Source organism: Struthio camelus, chromosome Z (assembly GCF_040807025.1).
Source record: "Struthio camelus isolate bStrCam1 chromosome Z, bStrCam1.hap1, whole genome shotgun sequence".
Classification (NCBI taxonomy): domain Eukaryota; kingdom Metazoa; phylum Chordata; class Aves; order Struthioniformes; family Struthionidae; genus Struthio; species Struthio camelus.
In genome coordinates, this window is record NC_090982.1 from 1,317,939 (window position 1) to 1,332,259 (window position 14,321).

Sequence of the window (14,321 nt, forward strand, 5' to 3'; positions counted from 1 at the left end):
GGTTACAATGCACCACTCAACTGTACAGCAGCTGGCAGCACTGAGCGCTCCACAATGTGGCTTGCTAGGGAAGGAGCACGAGCTATCCCATCATAAGCAGACTAACATTGAATTTCACACAGCAGCACACCAGCCAGGGAATCATCTGTCCATGCGCTGAAATAGTAAAGGGGCCGCCTTTCCCGGAAAAGTCATATATTGGCTCCTTGGCATCTTTCGCTGCTCCTGGCTCTTCCTCCCATTCCTCTCTGCTCAGATCTGAGTTCTGACGCCTCATCACAGTCTCTTCATGCAAGGGATAGCTTAAGCCTCCGTGGTCCCTAATCTTGTTTACTGTTGGTCTAGATGGAAAAATCTTACTCCAGTGCTTTATTGACTTTGAACTCTAATTCATACTCTTGGTACAGGACAGACTTGTCATTTTAATTTATAGTTGCTCATTTCCAGGGATGGCACTGTGCATCATAATTTTGTTATTCCCCTGAATAACTCATTCCTGTCTCATGATCTTTGGTCTGTTTATGCAGGAAACAACAAGAGACCACATTCTGTCAAAAACATTTAATAAAACCATGAGATTGAAAGTGCACTTCCCCACATACTGTCATTTCAGAAACATTTTTCTGCAGGAGCATGCAGAAAAATAAGAAACTTAATTTGGAAACATCCTGTCTTTATAGAGCATGTGTTTTTTCCTCAAATCATGATCTGGCACCATGATGAGAGACTTGCTCTATGCCCAGCTAATAGATGGATCACACTCTGCCGGCAGACATTAGAGGTTTATGATTCAGCACAACACAGATATGCCTCACCGCTCTGCAGAATGAAAATTCACCTCTTGACAAGCATTCATCAGCTGCAGTCTCTGTTAAGAAATATTGAGCATTAGTTAAAAGATAAGGAGCATGCCATCAATTTCTTCAGAAGACACACCATATGAGAATACTGAGGAGCTTCAAAAAATGAATAACCGCCTGCCCCATTTCACTCCAAGAAGTCTACAGAACTCCCTTAGTTCCATGCCTAAGCTTCTCCCTCCCGCTCCAGGTGAAAGTTAGTGACGGGGGGGGAGATGAAGCAAGAAAAAATCTAAAGTCTTGCCACAAGAAAAATCAGTGGTAGGTCCTGCTTCTGCCAAACTAAAGCATATAAGCAATGCCAAGGGACTTCACTGAAGACTGCCTTGTAGGTTAAACAGAAGTAGTTTGGCCTGAGCTGTCCTGGATGTGGCTTTGTTTGAGTAAAAGGAGCCTTAGCAGAGAAACTGAAGGGCCCAAATTGAGTTACTGCAGCCCTTTTGATCATGTCTAGTGAATCTCTGCAAGAACCAAGCTGTCTCAGGACTTATTGTATCCACACGACCCAGAGTCACCACAGAAGTCCTCAGGAGTTTTTCTAAGATACAATCTCTGCCAACTTGAAGCTTCTCCTGAAATCAGGACTGGACTGCTGCTAATATGACCTGGTATTCTATACTTTTTTCTCCCAGAGAGATGGATGTCTAGTAAAATGCAACAATGCAGTCATAGTTTTACCTGCAACTGGTCTGTTCATAACTTCTTTCTCCTGGGTAGTTTCACTGGAGTAGAGTTTTAGCTCGGCTAATATTAAATATCTAGAGAGTAGATGACTCTATGTGAACTAAATGTTAGATTCACTTTACAACCAAATGAGAGGTGTAGGCACCACCAAAACAGGTCAGCTGAACTGTGTCCCAGAAAGAACTACCGACTTCTCTCTCACGCTCCTCTGGAATTCTGCTGGTAGGAATTACAAAAAGGGGTTCATTTCTTTCTTGAGAATTAATTTACTGGTAAGTTTTACGCAGGACATTTGAGACTTTTGGGGTAAAATATGCTGCAAGAATAAAAAAATATAGAAAAGCAATTTGATGGTAGGCAAACATTCTAAGAGCAGTCAGTGCTGGAAGTTGTATCTTAGCCCAGAGCTTTTGAAGAAGTTTAGAAGAGAGATATTGTGTGACGAGAAATAGACAGAAAGGTATCTTCTAACAAAATAAACAAAAAGAAGAAGTTAGGAAGCAGCGCTTTGGAAGTAGCTGAAAGAAAACATTCTTGGTAGACGGGTACAGAATAAGGGAGAAAAGGAGGAAAACACACCAGGGTGGCAAAGGAATAAACAAAAATATGAAATTCCCAAGAGGCAGCCGAGAACACTGAAGCTGATTATCAGCATGTAAGAAGGGTTATGAGGGTCAGCTGCACACCTCCGAGTAAGTTATCAAGCAGTATTGATGTGTCATGCGCCAGTCCAGATTAGCTTCAGGGATTTTGAGAAAGCTCTAATTTCACCACACGTTCTGTGCACCTGAATAGTACTGCAAAGTTCACGACATGTTAGAGTGCAGACTTTGTGCAAGACCTTAACTCTGCAGATAGAAATAAGAACTAGCACAGCCAATCACAACAGAGATCAAGATTATTTTGATAAGGCCTGCAAATTATTTGAAAAAAATTTCTGTTCAACTGGAAAGTAATTTTGGGGAAAAAAAAGGAAAAAAACTCTCGATGGGAAGTTTATACTCAGTCTTACTTGTGGATGATGCTTCAGATTCAGAAAGGGTGATTAATGAATTGGGATTTTTCTTCAGTATTCCATTTCTCTTTTTTTCTCATGGACAGTTCCGGATAATTGAGAATAAAAGCCTATTCTCGCTTCCCAGTGTGTGGGATCAGCTTCACTTAACAGTGTCACTACTTACCTACACGTATCAAGAGGCAAATAGACAAGAGTGGCTTGTGGGTGACCTGGAATAAAGAGGGGTTAAGTGGTGAGTACCATTCTGAAAGCATCGTGGTACAAAGTCTTTAGCTGCACACACACAGACGGCACAGCTGTGGCCTCCGATCATTTTCTGTCTTTTCATTTTGTCCCTTCAGCTTTGTCAGTGGAAATGATACCTTTGCAGAGGTTTGGTACAAAAAACTCTTCTGTCACATCTGCTCAAGAGGTTTTTGCAAATCAGCTTCAATTGTCAGGTTCATTCATCTTCTTTCAGTGCCCTGTTTGCTCAGATTTTCCCTGGACTTGAATACATAAGAAGCCAGAAAAAATACAGGCAGGCTGAAGACGCCATCAGATCACACCGAAACTGGATCCAGATCCCATGTTTAAATCTGTTCTGTGTGTCCACCTGGGAAAAGCTGCTTCCGCAGACTGTGCCCTGCAGCTGTTTCCCAACCCTTCTCTAGTAGTCAGGATTGTGTTCATAGCAGACACCCTGACCAGGTGCCAGCACACTGAGATGGTGGCAAATGACTCATCATAAAGAGAAACCCGATATCTTTCCCTCTGTAATATCTAAGGAACTCACTAGGAGAAGTGATAGGACAGCAGCTCAGCTGTAGGGCAATGTTAAAATTGATATTTTATTTAGTAGGAAATAGTCACATTTATTTTTTTTTCCTTATTATTTCAAATGACTTCTGGTCATCAGAGAGCCAGACTGGCTTACTCTGGTAAGATCTTGGCTACTCAGGGTTAAATCCTTCTATCTGTATATGAGTACATACATGATACATACCCTGTGCAATGGAATTTGCAGTCAGCACACCCCTTGGAGATCCAGAGACAACACCACTGAGCAGCATATGAAGAAATGACACGATGACCCTGGCTAGACCAGGCAAAAAACTAAGCTAAAAATAGAACACTTTTCCTCTGGATTGCTGCCTGGTGCTTTATCCATTAGGTGCTTTCTTAATCTAGTACAAAAAAATCAATACTGATGCCCACAAGCAGCAACAGAAACAACAGCACCTCCACACCCAGCACACACAGCACAGCCTTTGCTGCATTCGCAGCCTCCCCAATAGACTCCTCTCCATGACACTTCCTCTACCTGATTTCTGAAAAGGCAAGAGTTTCCCAGGTTTCTTAGAGTCAGTTCATTTTCATAGTCAGCTTCAGCTCCTAATTTCCTGCCAGTTTAGCTAATTTAGCTAAATATGTCACATTGTCTTGTTACAGATCTATCTTTTAGGGCTGGAAATGTTGCCTTATTGTATTTCAAAGCCTGTCCTCGAGATTCTTTCTCTGGAGAAGAAACAGTCTAAGAAATACAGAGTAAAGAGTTAAGGAAACAGTTAAACTGCAGTGTTAAGAGGTACGGCAGAGGAAGCAAAGAGTCTTTGGAGAATACCGCCTCTCTTTGCAATTCAAGTCTTGTTTCTCCAGGAGTCATACCTATTTACCATGCGACATTAGCCTAATCGGAAAGTGAGCAAAGACACCCATGCCGCTTGTCTCTGTCAGATCCGAGCAGTCTTTTCTGAGCTCTTTTTAGGAGAACCCAGAGGGATATGAACCAGCAGTGCTCTTAACTTCACAGGAGCTTTTCAATGACCTCATGTAAGGTGAGAGTTCCTGCGACTGATGATTTTTACCTCATTGGGACCATATGTCCATGACAATTTTAAAGCACTTTACAAAAATGTGATTCCAGCAGCCTTCCCTAACTAGCGCATTCCCACAGGCAGTAGAGCCTTGTAGTGCATTTGCTTGCCTCTGCTGCTATTTCCACCTCCAATGGCTTGATTATAGCTCCAGTCCAGCCACTCAGCATCTTCCTTCTCAGGGTAGCAAAGACCCTGTTGATGTTATCACTATTATTATTTTTCCCTTTTTAATCTCTTGTAGTGGCTGAGATAGCAGGGTAGAAGAGGTGAATCTCAGCATGAACAGTTTATATGAAATGAGGCCGAATCTTTCCCCCTTTCGCAGTAGGGGAAACTGAAGTGAAAACAAGCGTTGTATCTGGCACGTGTCACCTAAACAATCCACAGGCTTTGAAACTACTTTTTTAGCTAGTGTAATTTAGCAAAGCTATTGACTCTCAGAACTCTTAATGCAACCCGACTGATGCTGCACTGGGATAGAAGTGGTGTTCAGAGATGAAACCTGATCTACATCACACAGTAGCCAAGGTTTACCTTGGTATCTTGCCGCATTTGCATTTCATAAACTCTGTTCTTAGAGGGTGAGAGTAAAAATAAATGTTCTTTAAAACTGAAACTGTATTTTATAAGCACAGCTGATAGCTTTCAATATGCAAGTGCCATGCAATTGCTGCAAGAGCACTATCTGTGTATCTCAGAATGAAAGGAGACACAACGTGCTTGTGCCTGCATTATACTCCGCTCTGACAGCAGAAATAATTGCTGCCCTTGACATATACAAGAACTAAGGGGGAGGGGGAGAAATATATTAACAACCTTGAAAAATGCTGCTCCTTTTTGCAGGCTATGCTCCATCAGAGGCTTCTTCTTTTTGATTTGGTGTATGCATTGCAGGTCTTATTCCATGCTCTGACTGCAAGGGGGAAAAATGAGGGTCAGAGGCCGGTGACAGAGAGAGAGACAATCAAGGTTCATGAGGGGTTAAGCAGCATAGATTTAATAAAGGACTTACACTCCAGACTGCGAGGGGACACACTCCTGGAGACACACGGAGGGGTCGCTGATGAGAGGCTGCTGGATGAGTGGGTCGGACGCTCAGGTGGGACTCACTCTGAATATCCAAAAGGCCCCCTTTTATCTCCTAGAACTATTTCCTTATCTCAGCTGTGCTAACCTTGAGTAGCTACCGGTGGTGAAGCAGCTAGACATTGATGACAAATGGAATATGCATGTTCAGCCCTGACCAGTTTTGGTCAGTATATAGAAAGCACACTCTAGGGCTGCGATCACATGCTATGCCAGCCCCTGACTACTCACCTGATCTCCTACAGGTGTTGCTGCTACACATGCCTTTTCTACTTTCCAGAGCATGCAGAGTAGAGATGCTCATCTTTATGCTGAGCCATTGTAACACAGCTGAGAATTTCTAAAATATGCAAAAAATAACCTAAGAATTCATATTTCTTGGGCACTTGTTACTAAAACCCGTTACCTTGAGGCAAAAAGCACAGAGAAGTCAGTCAATCCATTGATTCTTCTAGGTGTCTTTTGACCAGAAGATCTGGGAAGATCAAGCCTCCTACTTAATGTTTTATTGTTGGCTTCTTGCACGAAAGAAACAGAGGAATCTTTCTCCCTTGCAGATTGTCAAATGCATTCCTGAAGGGTGAGTTGTTCTTACCAAAGAAACTGTATGCTGGGGACTGGGGTCGTGCTCCACATGGCCCTTTCTAACTTCAGGGCCATGCTGAAACATTAAACTTTCCTGTTCCAACATGTGCATTTTCCTTGATTGGTAGTTTCATTAATTGTTACTTCCTTAATATTTACTTGGTCACGTGTAGCACAGGTGTGAATGTGCTCTCGTTTGTCTTTGGGAAAGTAACACACAGAGCTTTCTTCTTTCTCATTTCCTGTATGTTGTAAAAATGACAGCGTATTTTGCATCCTTTCCCAAGGGCACAAGGTTTTCACTATCTTGGCTGTCTGAACCCCCACCCTAATTCTGACTTTCTGTTCCAGCAGTTTCAGCCACACTGCTGCTCGTAGGATGCTTCTTTTCAGGATCCATATCAGTGAACGTCCAGCTGGAATGAGCATAGCTACAAACAATATTACACAAGTTTGCATCAAGGGGAGACTTGCCTTGCGTTTCACTGCCTATGAGGAGCAAATAGCTTCACTGTCAGGGCCACTTCACAGAGCCCACAGGAAGCAAAGCCTTCAGAGCTCATTCTGCAAAGGACAAGTCATTTGGGAAAAGCATCAGAAATAGTTTTTGATGAGCAACCTCCTACCTAGGCAGCCTGCGGGAACACTGGCTGACACCGGGAGACATAGAGTCAGGGATGCAATGGTATTTGGTGGAGGAAAGATGGAGGGATAGCCCAAAGGGGTCCACTGACAACTCTTTAGGTCACCTGGGAAAAATACAGGGCAGAGGCAGGGTCTGCAACAGAGAAAGATCCATGAACTGTTTTTCCAAAGTCAGTTAATTCAGCTATTGAGTTTAAATAGCTGCTTGCATTTATAGCTTTGAGTGCTCTTTTGTTGCTTGGGGATTAGGCATAAGCAGCTGGGGAGAAAATGCTAAAGAAAGGAGGAGAGGAAGGGAGGGGAGTGGAGTGAGAGGAGAGGAGAGGAGAGGAGAGGGGAAGAGAGGAGGGGAGGCAAGGGGATGGGAGGCGAGGCGAGGCGAGGCGAGGCGAGGCGAGGCGAGGCGAGGAGAGGAGAGGAGAGGAGAGGAGAGGAGAGGAGAGGAGAGGAGAGGAGAGGAGAGGAGAGGAGAGGAAAGACTGAGAGTGTTAAAAAGAAAGGATTAGTAAGTCCAAATATATCCTCCTAAAGTAAAGGATAGGTGTCTCATTCATCCTCCTAATGTCTACTGATGAGCTAAGATCCGTGTAATGAGCAATGTGTGGTTAAGAGTGGCTTGGCTAACAGTAAGGCCCAGAGGGAGATTTATTCCTGTTCATCTTCTTTCTGCCTCCCAGAAAGCTGGAAAGCAGGGCAAATTGCAATTATTTGTGTCTGTAAAGCAAACCCAGAGATCTAATTATATTGTTTTCGCCAACAGTCACTTTAAATAAACTGTCCTGGTCTGCATTTGCTTTTCTAAAGCCCATTAGTTCTATTAGTGTTGTTTTTCTTATAGGAAAAAGTTATTCTTGCTGAATAGCTTCTGATTATTTTCATTGTTATATGAGACCCTTGTATGATTTTCAAAATATTTGTGGTGCCCATTGACCCCTTCAGATACTATTGTTTCTCTTAGCATGGTTTGGTTTGGTTTGAGAAATTCGAGCAATTCAACTGACAGGAGAATGATCTTAGGCTTCTTTAAAGCAGGTTTCTTACTTGACCTACAACTCTAATTTGCAGTCAGCAGTTGCTTTTTGGGTGTTCTAGAAATTTAGACACAGACAGACAGACACATTTGTTACATGCTAGTGGTGCATCATTTGTTCTGCCTCCTGAATATGATGGGATATGATCACAAGAAGGACCCTCCCGCATACCTTGTCTTTCACAACACTAGTTGTATGCACATGCTAGGCAGTAAATAATTGACTGTTCATTGTGGATCCAAGTGTGAAGAGGACAGCACCAAACCAGGAACAAGACCTGCTCTAAGGATGAGTAAGAAAGCAGGAAAGTGGATCAGACTATTAAAGCTACCTCTTACGAGCCCGTGTTGATGGCTTTTACTTATAAATTTTTTCCCTCAGCTCACAGAAGCAACATGAAATGGGGGGCAGTTAAATGGTTAATAGCTTATATAAACACCCTGTTCTTCCAATTTTTCAAGTTGGCCCCATCTTGCTAAGGTTGGAAGGGACTACATCCAGCTACAGAGAGGGAATTTATGTGGTGGGCAAGGTTCAACACTGCAGCCAGGAAGTACAGTCTTCTCCTCTTCAGGTCTGATTTATCCTCATTCTGCTGAAGGAGTCAGTGGAGATCATGCCTGTCCAGATTGATGTGTCCTCCTCATTAGGAATTGCCTGTCTGTTCCAGTAGCTCCATGAGAAAAGAGTGGATAAAAATCACACAGGGCTGAGAGGAATCTCCAGAGTCCTTCCTGCTGGGAAAGCCACCCACTGTTTTTCCTGCAAGCTGGACTTTGTTCAGACTCACTAGATGTTTCCTTGAGAACTAGCCATCTTCTTTTCTGAGATTCTTTTTCCTCTCACATTTAATTGTCACGGGGTGAGCACCAAGACCATGAATCTCACCAGGTCCCAAGAGTATGGCTGACCAAGACTGCACAAAAGGAAATGCGAGTGCTGCAAGCATTGATTTTCAAGAGTGCCCGGACCACAATGCATGAGCAGGGCCCGATGTTCACAAGCCCTGAACTCAGTACTGTCTCACAAGAGGATTCAATAACATTCTTCTCATGGTAGAGGGGGCCATGGTTGGGCCTATCATCTTGCCCAAAAGCGCTTGTAATACTTAACAGAACACAGATATTTTGAAATGACATTAAACCTCCACATGCAGAAGGGTGAGGAAATGTGTAAAAAGAAGCCATCATGCTCTCTGCAGAGGGACCAAGTCCAAAACGTATTTCCTATGCACAAAACCTGTACGCAGGAGCTGCAAGCTAAGTGTGATCTCAAAAATGGTAGAACTAACAGTGTGCTAGTTGCACTGCCTGGCACTTAGTGCTGACAGTCAGACACTTTTTCCCAAGACTACCGAGTTCAGGAACTGGATGTGAGCAGGGAAAAGCCCCATGACGCAGCCCTTTTCCAAGTCATGGCTTTGCTTCTCTTGCAATCACTGCACACCGTGACAGGTCCCCTGGGTCCAGCCCTACTGTCATCAATGACAAAACTCCCAGAAAAATGTAACTTGCATGGTCAGCAATTGCATCCTGATGTAACAAGCATAGGGATCTCATGACTTTGGGTGCAGCACCCCCAGCAAAGGCAAAAGAAAGAAGAGAGGGAAGGAGGCAAAAAATGGGAATAAATCACACCAGCAGCAGGTCCATCACAGACTGATGGCTTAGGGAGTGACAGGATAGAGACTCAGGAGATGAAACAACCTTCAGACCAACATGAAAGTTTTTCCTCCATGTACAGCTTTGAAACTGGGGGGTTTGGTAGTCAAACATGTGCAAAAAGGCCTTGTTGCTTTCTTCAGTACTCTCCCCAGATTTTACAATAGGATACTTGTAGCAGTATGAAAGTATGAAGCAGTTCTGTGGCGAGCAGCACTGTGCGAGTTAGGGCAGATTGTGACCTATTCTGGAACTGCATGATGATGCTTCAGTTTTGCATTTTCCTTTGCCACTAGACTAATGTCTCTGCAAAGCCATTTGCTTTGGCTAATGCCAGATGATGGAACACCTCTCCTCAGAAAAATGGTTGTACTTAACTTAAGCAATGGCAGTTGTAATTACCAACAGCTTTCCAATCAAAGGTAGAGTGATGCTTCTGAAATGCTTCTCTGCTCATCAGCTTTTAGCCTTGGTGTACTGGACTGGGGAGAGGGCCAGAGCCAAACGTTTCAGGTGACTTCTGAGATGCAGCCACTTCTGCTACTGGCAAGTCCCAGCACAGTATTGCACCTGTAGAAGATCAGTGCCATGAAAGCTTGGCAGTGCTGGGAAGAATTTTCTCTATTACTCCTGCCCTCCCCTCTCACATCACTGGTTCCAAGCAGAAATGAACCTTCTTAATGCCTCTGTTAATCTCACGAGAATGGGACTTAGCTGAAAAGGTACATTAGTGCTCAGCTACTCCTGTTTTACTTGCAGCATACTCCCAGGGGTATCCCACCCGCTCAAATTTGCAGTCAATTCCTAGATTAGCACTTAGCAGCCAAAGCAGGTGGCCAAGTTTAAAAATACGAGCTGCAGTTAAAATTTTTCTTATGCTTCCAGTTTTTGTAACACGCACTTTTTAATTATGTGTTTCAATTCTGTGGTTTAACCTTGTTTTAAGGGAGAAAATCAAGAATAACAATAAGGTTTGATTTTCCAAAGATATTTTGGGAAAATAGAGATATTTGAGAAGCATTATTCATAAGCAAAGCCAAAATGAAATGAGGTAAAGGTGATAAAAACACAGTATTAAAAGAGAAGTTTTATTTCTTAAAAATTAGAATTTTTGTTCTGGTAATTAGACTAAATAAAAATAATAGATATATTCTTGAAGACTTTTTTTCAATGAAAATCACTCTTCAGCAAGTAAAAAAGTGACTACTTCTATTGATTACATTAGGAAATCAGCCTTTTTTGGATGGGAAGTTATTGTTGAGCTTCCCACTCACAAGATATTGGTGAAATATAAGGTTTTTGCTGTTTGTATTTTCTAGATGGGTGAATTAATTCGTTACCACTTGCTCATTGGTGTTAAAGAGGAGTTTGTGCATTATGAATTTGTGCTGCCTGAGAGGTATTGAGCGGGGAATGCGTCTTAGCAAGATCTGTGAATTGTCAAGACTCCTAGAGACCTTTGCACACATTCTCTTTTCAAATACACTATGTTATCCAATCTAAAGGCCATTAGGGCCAGCTTTCTAGAATATCAAAATATATACACTTCCTTATAAGCATCAGAAAACATGAAAAACACGAAAAATTTTTAAGATGAGCAACTACTTTCTAGAGATGTAGTCTTTAGGGTGTGACAGAGCTGTACACGTGCAGTCATGTTTTATTTAATGCAGCCCTCACATGAGTCTACCATGCCGATGCTGATTAACGTGTGTCAAAAACGCTCTTTTGAGATTTCCAGTAACAAAGCAAAAAAAAGGCCTCCTTAGCTAACTTTCACCTCTGGAATTATCGTTCTTTTTTGGTATCTCAAAGAAATGCATATTCCTTCCTCTACTTAGCAAATCCATGTTGTGTGTTAATCCTTTCTCTTTTCAGCGTGAATCCTCCTGCCATCTTGGCAGCTTTGTACAAATTATGAGTGTTGCATGTTTGTTCTTTCTTCCTCTGCCTGCCTTTACACCTTTACATCAGTCCTTCTTTGCTTCAGCTGTGCTGCCCATTTCCACCAGTTCTGTAGGACCACTCCATTACTCCTTGAGCAGTTTTGCAGACACAACGGTCCCCATTGCCTCCTGGCTCTCTTCAGCTGGGATGCAGTTCTCCAGGCTTTCTAAACACCAAGGTCTTGTGCCACACATATCCTTTGAAAGCTCAGCATCCCAGTACAGTCTTTCAATCTTTTAACCGCTTCAGCCACTTGAGTACTCACATGGCTAATTTCAGAAATGCTTCCCAATTTAGAGAGCAGCCCTGCAACTCCTCCGTATTCCAAGGGAAGGACTTAAAGGCCTGAGTAGCCTCCATTTTTCAAAGGCCAAAACTTCTCACAGCTCTTAGAGGCACAATGCCAAACCCTGACTGAATTTAGACACAGGACGTACCATTTCAAGACTGTTCTCAGACGCTGAGAAGTGTTGCTGCCATGCAGGCATTACTCTCAGCATTGTGACTCTGTCTGGAAATAACATAGAAAGAGGGTTTACAGAGTGCAATATGTTCATGCCAAGCAGCCTCTGAGCAAAGCTCATGTTAGGTAACTTTACATGCTTCAGGGGACAGATTCACAAAGAACCATAGTAAAATTCTTGCCAAGTGCACTTGCAAGAAACTCTTTATGGTAGCCTACTGAGAGAGAAGAGAGAAGAAGGGCAAAGAGGACCAGGAAACATGCTTTTCTTTGAAAAAAGTGCAGTGCATGGCTATCGGTGTCAGAAGGACAGCAGTGCTTGATGACTGCTGCAGCCAAATGCCCCCAGATTTTCTCCTCTGAATGACCCTCAAGATTTCCCAACAGCTGCTGCCATCCTACCGTGACTGCTGGGTATTGCTGCCTAATGAAACAGTGCATTGAATATGAATAGCACGATGCTCTTCAGTACTGGTGATGTCACCCCTGTCTCCGTATTTCCACACCTTGTGAGTGATGCAGGACATTTCATCACTATAACTGATGCAGGACTTCCCACCACTGTCTACCTCACCACAACTAGTCCAGCCCACTCAGTTCATAATACTTTGCCCATGTTAATTTTTTCCCCCCAGACAAAACGGACTAATCATCCAGCAAATCACATGAATCTCCAACTTTGAAATAACAAGAGTATTACACCAACACCCTCTCTCCCTTACCAGCTGGCCTACTACAGCCCGCCTTGGATAGATGGAGGAAATCCTCTCAGCGCGTCTCCCGGGTAGAAGAACATGAGTATCAGAGTGTGTGGGTGGTCCTGCAGCCTCATTTTCTATGCAGAAGCAGATAGGTGAATATAGGCAGAAGAAATATATAGAAAGTAGAGCTCCACACACAGATTTATTCAGTGTAGACGAAAAAGAACACCACAATTCTATTACTGCTCTATCCATCTCTTCTAGGAGTCACAGATACATTCAGTAAATCAACACCAGATCTGGCACCAGGTAAGATATCCCCTGAAATTAATCAAGACACACAATTGCACATTCCATGCTGCCCTATCCTCACCCACTTTGGCTGGCAGATCTCGGGAGCAGAGGTCAGCTTTTGTTTCATGATTGGGCAATTGGCAATAAACATCATCATTCTATGGAGTATTACCTCACATTCGGTGTGCCAAAGAACACAGTATCTGTAATGCCATTATTTAATTGTTTGTCTAGCTCTAGAGTGCTGAAATTATTCATGAAAGATTGCCCAGTTCCTCTGTAAATGAATTAAATCACAACCATAATCAAGAGTCCAATATAGCACTGTGGGTGTGACCTTGCCGTGCAGAAAAATCACTTAGAAAAGAGAAAGAATCAGAGCTTCAGAGACTCCCACTTTTTAGTTTTCATCAAAAATGCCTTTGAAATGCAAAACAATTGTGATTAAAAACAGAAAATTTGTTTTAGGTAAAGTGAAAGTTTGCTTTAGGTAAAGTGAAAGGTGGTTAATAACTTAGACAATGTCGTTTATTACAACACCTGGGCACACGAAAGAGAAAATACTGGGAACTCAACAAATCCCTCTTATCAGTAAGGATTTTGTCCATTGTGAAGATAAGGTCTGTAGCTTCTTATCCAGAAATACAGTTTTATTTATAATAGTGACCCAAATACAAACAGCATAATCCAGCCCTCATTTGGATTTCCTCAAATGAGGAAAAGAAAATTTCCTCATTTTCTTTTTTATAATGAGATAAAGGGGGAAAACACAAACTATATTTTGCTTCTGACTGAAAAGGAGCGCAGACTACAATAAATCCAGGAGGATCATAGCCTACACTGACCATAGTTTCCTGAGAGCTGACCAAGGAGCCAGTGAAGGATGGTGCTCTGCTGCGCCTTGTACCTACAGACAAGAAAAGCCTGGTCTAAAGTGTGAAGGTCAGGAGCAGCCTGGGTGGCAGCCGCCACAAAACGGTGGAATTAAGGATCCTGTGAGCAGGGAGCAGGGCAAAAAGCAGGATCACAGCCCCGGACTTTAGGAGAGCAGACTCTGGCCTCTTCAGGGAGCTGCCTGGAAGAAGCCCACGGGACGCAGCCCTGGAGGAAGAAGGGTCCAGGAGAGATGGCTGATATTCCAGGATCACCTCCTCCAAGCTCAAGAATGGTCCAGCCCCAGGAGCAGGAGACCAAGCAAAGGGAGCGAGAGAAGGGATGAACAAGGAGCTCCAGACATCACTCAGACATAAATAGGAAGGGTAGAAGGGACCTGTACAGGCTGGGGGCCAGGCAGCCAAAGATCAGTTTTTCAGAGAAGGACCTGAACATCCTCCAATGTAGACGGCAAGTTGAGCATGGGCCACCAGTGTGTCCTTGCACTAAAGAAGGTCAACGGTATCCTGGGCTGCATTAGGCAGAGCGTTACCAGCAGGCCATAGGAGGTGCTCCCTTGGGGGATCACCTGCCTCCAGGGAAGCCCTTTACTC